Source organism: Pygocentrus nattereri, chromosome 1 (genome assembly GCF_015220715.1).
Source record: "Pygocentrus nattereri isolate fPygNat1 chromosome 1, fPygNat1.pri, whole genome shotgun sequence".
NCBI lineage: Eukaryota > Metazoa > Chordata > Actinopteri > Characiformes > Serrasalmidae > Pygocentrus > Pygocentrus nattereri.
In genome coordinates, this window is record NC_051211.1 from 47,493,154 (window position 1) to 47,501,203 (window position 8,050).

Here is an 8,050-nt window from a genome sequence, read left to right on the forward strand (position 1 = left end):
ATTTGATCATTTTACACAGGTAGGCGAAAGTAGTTTTAGGAGTCTTGCCCAAGGACTCTCATTGCTACAGTGTAGGGTGCTCACCCAGGCAGGAATTGAACCTCAGTCTATAGCATAAAAGACAGACATGTTACCCACTACATTATACAAAAAGCTTTAATTTGCATTTTATTGTTCAATGTGCACATGCACATGTCCCAACTAGGGTTGAACTGATTATTCAACATTATCAATAATTTGTCCAAGAAATGTGTCCTTTTTAGGCTGCAGTGTGATTTAATCTGATTAAAATATTAGCATGCCAGTTCTCTAGACGAATTATGCATGTCTCCAGGACAAGCGACTTGTATTTTAAGCTAATTATTCAGTTTTATGTAGATAGCTTACATATATATATATATATAACACAGTAAGCTCTGAATGTCCAATAGCTTTTTTAAGTAGTTGAAAATTAAAATAATTTTGAGTAGACACCTCTTGGAGATCACATGACTTCTGAACTTCCCTCTGACGCAGATACTCATACGCACTCCATCTCCCAGAATCCTCCGAGAGATCACCTGACTCCTGGCATCATGCTCCAATCAGCGCTCTGCATAACCAGAGTACAGTTTAGTTTATAAGTCCAGGCTGTAGCCTTAACTAGTTGGGAGGCTTTGTATCCATTTAGTGGTGTACTGAGCGGTCTGTCATTGGTTTTATTTTGTGCATGACCTTTGCCTTTCGTTCTTTTGACTCTGCCTTTTTGCTCTGCCCTGTGGATTGTTTCTCTTATCATCTGACTTCTGTTTTTTGACCCTTTTGCCTGCATCTTTGACTACGCCTTTGCCTCTCCCGTTTGAACTGTATGCCCTGTGTTATGTACATCTGTTTTTTTTGCTATGCCTTTTGGATTTGACCCCTGCCTGTTTTGTGACAACGACTCTGAACTTTGAATCTTTCAGCAAAACCTGAATTGTGAATTAAATCCATGAGCGTCTGAATCTGGTTGGTACGTTACACATATCAGTTTCCGTTGATTAGAAGTACTTAAGAGACTACTTAACAACGCTATTGGACATTCAGAGCTCATTCTGCTACCGCATCATATATGTGAGCTAGCTACGTAAAACTGGATAATTATCTTAAAATACAATCCACTCATTCTGGAGACATTTACACATAGCTTGTCTAGAGAAATTTCACATTACTTTTTAATCAGATTAAATCACACTGTAGCTTATCACTGTATCATCTCAAATTGCTTATTTCTTAATGTAACTTAAAAGTATGAGCAGTTTAAAACAAATTGCCATGGGTTAGTTTATCTCTTATAAATGATAAATATTACCTCAGTTTGTCAGAATATTGTATTGTTATGGCTCCTCATATGTACATGCCACATTTTAGCCAATTCATTATTAGCCGATTCATTCACATGAATAATAAAATATCAAAATATTTGTTTCTTGCACTCCCAACTATAGTGGTGGTAGTTTTCAATGAGTTAAAGCGGAAAAAAACAAAGTCAATGAACATGTCACTAACAATGTGTTAGGTAAGACAGGGTTCAGCCCAAAGTCAAGCCTGTCCAATAGGAGGCAAGGTCACGAACATCCCTATTGGCCAACCCTCAAACTGACCGGTTTTACAGAGAAATTCTGCTTTATGCAATAACCCCTAGAGCTTGTGAGGCAGCCATAGGTAACAACAGTGCAACACTGCAGCAGGTCCCTATTGACCCCCCTGCTTTCCTAACTCTGCTGCGCTGGGCTCTGGCTGAGGCAGGGATGGACTGTGTATAAGGAACATCTTGTCCTCTTTGCTTGGTTGCAATCAAAGCATTCTCGGCAGACTCTGCCAAGTCAAGCTTGTGTCATTACTCTGTGAAAACGTATCCTTTTCATGCCGGTCACTTTCAAAGATGTGGTTTGTCTTTCTCACTCGCCCTTGCCCGTTTCACTCTCCACCCCAGCCCCCCTCTCTCTCACATAAAACTCAGGCCAGGTCTTGATAGATGGGGTTTTGAGTAGGTGGAGTGGAGTGCCCATGGAGAGTTGCTCTTTGTCAGGGGCGTCCTGAGTGAGATGTGGTTTCGCATTGAGTGCAGCCCGGGCCGGGATGGTGCCAGCTCCACTTGCCCAGGCACATTCTTCTCCCATTCAGCGCTTTGGGAACCAAAGGCTGAGCCCAGGAGAGTAGGGGACAAATATCTCCCAGCCCTGCCCCCCAAGCCTTCACTGGGCTTGGTAATTCCCTACCTTTAAGCCAACACATCAAGATTTACACATTTCCCCCCTTACACAAACACAATCTATCAGCCAAGACATGTCTGCTTCCTTAGCTACTAGAGCTAATGTGGCTAACAAGTAACAGAAGCTTACACCTCAACAAATAGCACTGTGGAAACTGCATACGGTTCCCTAAATCCTCACACATTTGCCTCAAACCATGTGGAGTTATTCAGTAATCTTAAATAGACTTCCTCATGTGGTTTCTGACACTGTATAACTTACTGTCATTTATAAATATTGAGAAAAGTACAGATCAGACTCCAGCTTTAAGATGTTTCTACTTCAAAATGCTTCTTCTGACGTGAGACACACTTGTCTATTTTTATAGATGGTAGCATTTCCTACAGTGTCTGAAACCACACATGCAGGTCTATTTGCAATTACTAAACATCTCAGTGCAGCTGAAATATGAAGAGTTAGATACGCAGTTCGCATTTAGAGTAATTTGCAGGGTGGTTAACTGTGCTTCTTGTTAGGGGAGTATACCTATGTTCAAGGTTCTATGTCCCAAGGGTCCTATGCTCTAAAAGTAGTCTGTAACCAGGGTCCTATGTTCCCAAAGTCCTATATTTCCTGAGACCTATGTTTAAAAAGTTCCATGTTGCTAGGATCCTATGTTCCCAGGGGTCAATGATCCCAGGGGTCAATATTCCCAAAGTTCTATTTTTCCAGAGTTCTACGTTCCCAGGGTGCTACATTTCCAAGGCACTATGTTTCCAACGTTCTATGCTCCAAGGGTAGTATTTTCCCAAGGTTCTAAAGTCCCATTATCCTATGTTTCCAAGGTTCTGTGTTACCAGGGTTTTATGTTCCCACGGTCCTATGTCCCCAGGGCCCTTTGTGCCCAAGGTTCTATGTAGCCAAGGTCCTATGTGCCCAAGCTTCTATGGTCCCTGTATCATCGTTAGAGCATAAAGAAACAAGCTTTACAAAAACACTATAATGGATTTCCCAAAAGGATGTTGTATTTGATGACATGCTCAAAGATTCCACTGTTAACACAAATGCCAACATTGGTAACGTTTTTCAATGCTGATATTAAAGTAAATCTCAAACAAAATTATGACTAAAACAAATACGTGCACACTGAGCGTGATTCAGTAAGTCAACCTACTTGGAAGCAGCATCGAAATATGTACAGCTGTAAATATGCCAGAGGCATGGATATTTCTCTTACTCTCATGTTGAGGGAAAATGACTGAGGCATTATGGGAACACAGAGCTATTGCCAATGAAAATGACAATTCCCCATGTTAGCCACATTAGCTTTGTAGCTTCAATTCAAAGCTAAAGCAAAGTGTACACACAAAACTTGCCTATGACTGAGCAAATTTGCGGTAAGGGGAAAATTGTGGAAAATTGTCCAATTTGTTTAAATCAGAGGGTCAAACCATTCTGATGAAGCCTGGAGGACTTTTGCAGAGCTTGAGGACGTCTGAGAGGAGGTGGATGTCCTGTTCTGGTTGTAAAACAGAGCTGCTGTAGGACTGTGTTTTAAAGTTAGAGTGGGATTTGTCAAGCGTCTGTAAATGACAAAGTTTTAAAAGCTGCGTGCAAGAGGTGATGGTAATTCCAACCCACACTGCAGAGCGTGTTCTACTCTCTCTCTCTCTCTCTCTCTCTCTCTCTATCTCTCTCACTTACTCACCCTCTTTTTACTGGCCTCTTTTTCTTTTGTTCTCTGTGTCTTTCTGTCTCATCTTACTGTATCATGTCTCCCTCTGTGTTTTAGTCTTTCTCTGCTTCTTCTTACTGCATCGTAGCTTTCTGCTATGTGTATTTCTCTCTCTCTCTCTCTCTCTCTCTCTCTCTCTCTCTCTCTCTCTCTCTCTCTCTCTCTCGCTCTCTCTCTCTCTCGCTCTCTCTCTCTCTCGCTCTCTCTTTGCAGCAGGGTAATGGCGGCAGTCTCTGCTCCTGCACGGCTCTTCCTGCGTCATCGCTCACTTCCCTCCTGTTCGCCATCGGATGTAAACACACAAAGTCACATGGGAACAGCAAAAGCATGACCACACACCCTCTAGCAGTTTCACAGCTGAACTAAAGACCAGCTTGGGTCTCACCCACACACACACACCCACACACACACAGACACACACGACAATATCCCCATAGGGCTATAAGTGAGACTAATCCCTTAAACCAAAGACATATTACTCCGTTATTAATATTGAGTTAATTCTCCAGAAATCACTATACATTATTGAGCAGTTATAACTATTAAACTGATGGGTTTCAGGGGGTAAATAAAGCACATCTGTTATTGTTCTGATGTTGTATTACCAGCTGGCATAAGTTTCAGGCTGTCAGGGCTTTCAGAAAAGTTCCTTTTGAAACAGGAGCACAGGCTACGCTGACACACATCAGCTAATGACGTTCATAATCAATTCAGGAAGTTTTATGAACGTCATGACACAACTTTGCCACACCAAACACACCTATATGCAAACATGTACACTTCTGAATATAACCACAACGTAAACATACGTAAACCCTATTTGCCATGTCCTGCCGCAAGAACTCGCCTCTTACGTAACATGTTAAAGGGGAATTCCTCTGATTTTTCAAAATTTCTGGATAAATAACTGTTTAAGACGTAAACGAGGGCATTCAGAGTGATTGATGCAAAAGGCAGTTCTACAGAATTGTTCACTGTGGTGGCGATAGGAACCAGACATCTGAAGAGTATCTAAAAGTTACATCACATAAAGCTTATATATGAAATGACCATGATTACTCAGCCTGATGCCTGAGGCATTGTTTTATGATAGTTTTGACAATAGTAAAATCAAAATAATACATCTTTGTTCAGATTTACAGCTACTCCACTATCACCAATATGACAGAAAACATGTATAGGTTCAGTGGATAGTAAATCAAATATGCATATATGCACTATAGACATCACAACCCCTGGTTCCCATCACCACCACTATAAAGTAATTCACATTCTCATCTATTAAGTTTCTGCACTATTTGACATCAAAACACACAATGAGTTTGGTTACGTGTCGGAGGCTGATTTATGCAGAAATTTTCGAACACTGGTAGAATTTCCCTTTAAACAATTCAGCAAACACGTAGAAAAAGAACCGTCAGTAGCGCTGCCTTTAAAAGGAAATGGCGCACACACACTGCCGTGCCCACTCTTCAGTCTTTTTAAAACACGAAGACATTTCTCATCTGAGGTTTTCAGTGTGACATTTGCATCAGTCGATCGGCTACTGGTGACTCATCAAAACTCCAAAGCAGCTAACAGCGACAGAGCCAGGACTGGCGGTATTCAAAAGACAACATCTCAAGCGCTTTGAAATAGGGTTTTCAGAAACAATCGATTGATCTCTGCTACTCAGTTTAGAAAAATCACTGCCTTCTCGATGGATCATCAATTTGCCTGACTGTAATGCATATTTTAAACTGTCCTACTGGTTACAGCATGAAACAGATCCTAACAGATACCCATTCATATGCATTTTTGCTAATGCTATAATCATCTGTAACAGCCCCACATCAATGGTGCACCAACTTCTTTCTATTCTAGACATTTCATAAAATTCTATAAGTAAATGGTTAAAGAGTAAACAAAGTCATTCAGAGTGGTTTGATGTGAATTGCTCAATTTTTTAAATGGTGGTGACAGAAACCAGATGCCTAACGTATTAATTGCCCCTCCCATAAAGTTATACATGAAATGGTTATATATGCTGCCTCATGCCAGAGATATATGTGCATATGTGTGTGGTCATACGTGTATATATATATATATATATATATATATATATATATATATATATATTTAAATATACACACACACACACACCACAGCTATGTGAGACCACACACACCACAGCTGTATGTAGTAGCAGATAATCATATGTTTTTTCCACAAACATGAAAAAAAAACATTATTATCTTTTCCTCCACAGTCAAGAGTCCAGAAAACACCATTCTGGATCTGGAGGCCTCATAGCCAGCGTGTCTCTCATTACAGCTGTTATAACTCAGCTGATGACGCACACTATGATGTCTGTTTGTTTTACAGGCTCACACATTCACAAACACACACACACGCACACACACATACATCAAAGCAGCCATCCCTGCGTCAGCAACACTTGGTGAGTTTCAGACAAAATGTAAATCTTCTTGTTCTTCAGGCAAATGAATTCCTGATCCATCCAATAAAAACCCCCAAAACAACACAATTCCCGTTGGCACATTTTCCATGCCCGCCCACCCCATTAAAAGTTCCTAAACCTCCAGTAGTGATTTGAACAGTTTGTTTACAGACTGTGCAAAACACTAGGGAATCCCTTTCTGAGCCTTTCTGACGCTGCTGTAGGAGAAACCCATGGCTGCCACCAAAAGGTCTTCAACATCACAAATACACAGGAGTCAGATCCACCTCTGGTTTGTTGGTTTGTTTTTAAAGAGGATCTTCTTCCTGTTTCTAGTGAATGACCTGTGAATGACGTCTTTACTCCCTCTTGGCTCGACCGCAACCGTGGCCACTAACCTCTGAAAAGCTCAATGGCAATAACCTTCCAACAGCTTCCTAACTTACTCTAGCAAACAGCACAGAGTTGGGTAGAGCGGCCAGACCCCCTTCTCTAATAAAAGCGTTAACACTTTAATGAAATACTGATTCAAGCTGAAGTAAAAGTGGCCTAGCTTAAAGTAACTTGAAGCCAAAAAACCCCAAAGCACTGCGTAACTAAGAACTGAAGCGGAACTACTTAATCTATCCAGCACTCTGTGATGTGACTTTGTATTTCTTCCTGTGGGACGGTAGAGCATTTCAGTAGCTTTAGGATGATATCCTGCTTTTAACTTTAAGGAAATTCCACTAGTTTAAGATTTTTTTTTTATTTATTTATTTATTTATTTTTTGTGGCACTGACAGGAACAAAGGGTCGCAATGTCAAGAACACAAATACAACCATTTTGTTTACTATCCAAACCACCAGCGAACCTACACATCTTCTGAGTTAATAAATAGAATGTTTATAATAGCAAAATAATAGAAAATCTGAAAAAAATCAGGTTTGTTTGGGGACTACTTTGTCTTTATCTCAAAACTATGATAAAAAAAAATTGGGAGGTATCGGGCAGGAGGCTCATAACCTTTTCAGGTGAAAAGTGAGGGAAGCTTTTAGAGGCATTAAATGGTTCTGACATCTGGTTACTATCATGACCACAGTGAAAACTTTTGACTTGGTAAGTTTTCTAGAAGAAGGCATCATCTCAAAAAACTCTGAATGACTTTTTTTTACGTCTTAACTGTGTTATTATGTATGATACTAGGTATAAAGAATAATATTATGTATAATAAATCTGTGAAATTCTCTTTAAGTGAAGTGCTTCACTAAAAATAGCTCATTTAAAAATTTTTTTAACAGTACTTTTACACTAGTTGTTGAAGTAAAAATATTCAATTAGTCTCCTGATAGTCAATGTTTCAAAGTAGAATCTAAATTTGGATAAATAGAAATACTTTACGTAATTACTTTAAAACACTTATAAAAGCCGGTCAAAATTGCCCTTAACTAAGTAAGGCAAAAAGAAAACAAAAGTACATGAAAGTACTGGGTAAATGTGACTAGTCAACTACTCCCTATTCCCTATACAGGCTAGTGCACTTCACAGGCAATAAAACGATGGCTTCAGCTTCCAAACAAAGCATCAAATGCTCAGGAACTACATCTGGGATTCAGTCATAGCCTACACGCCTCCCTACCAGACCTTTAGTGCACTATTTGATAATAAACGCCAGATTTTGT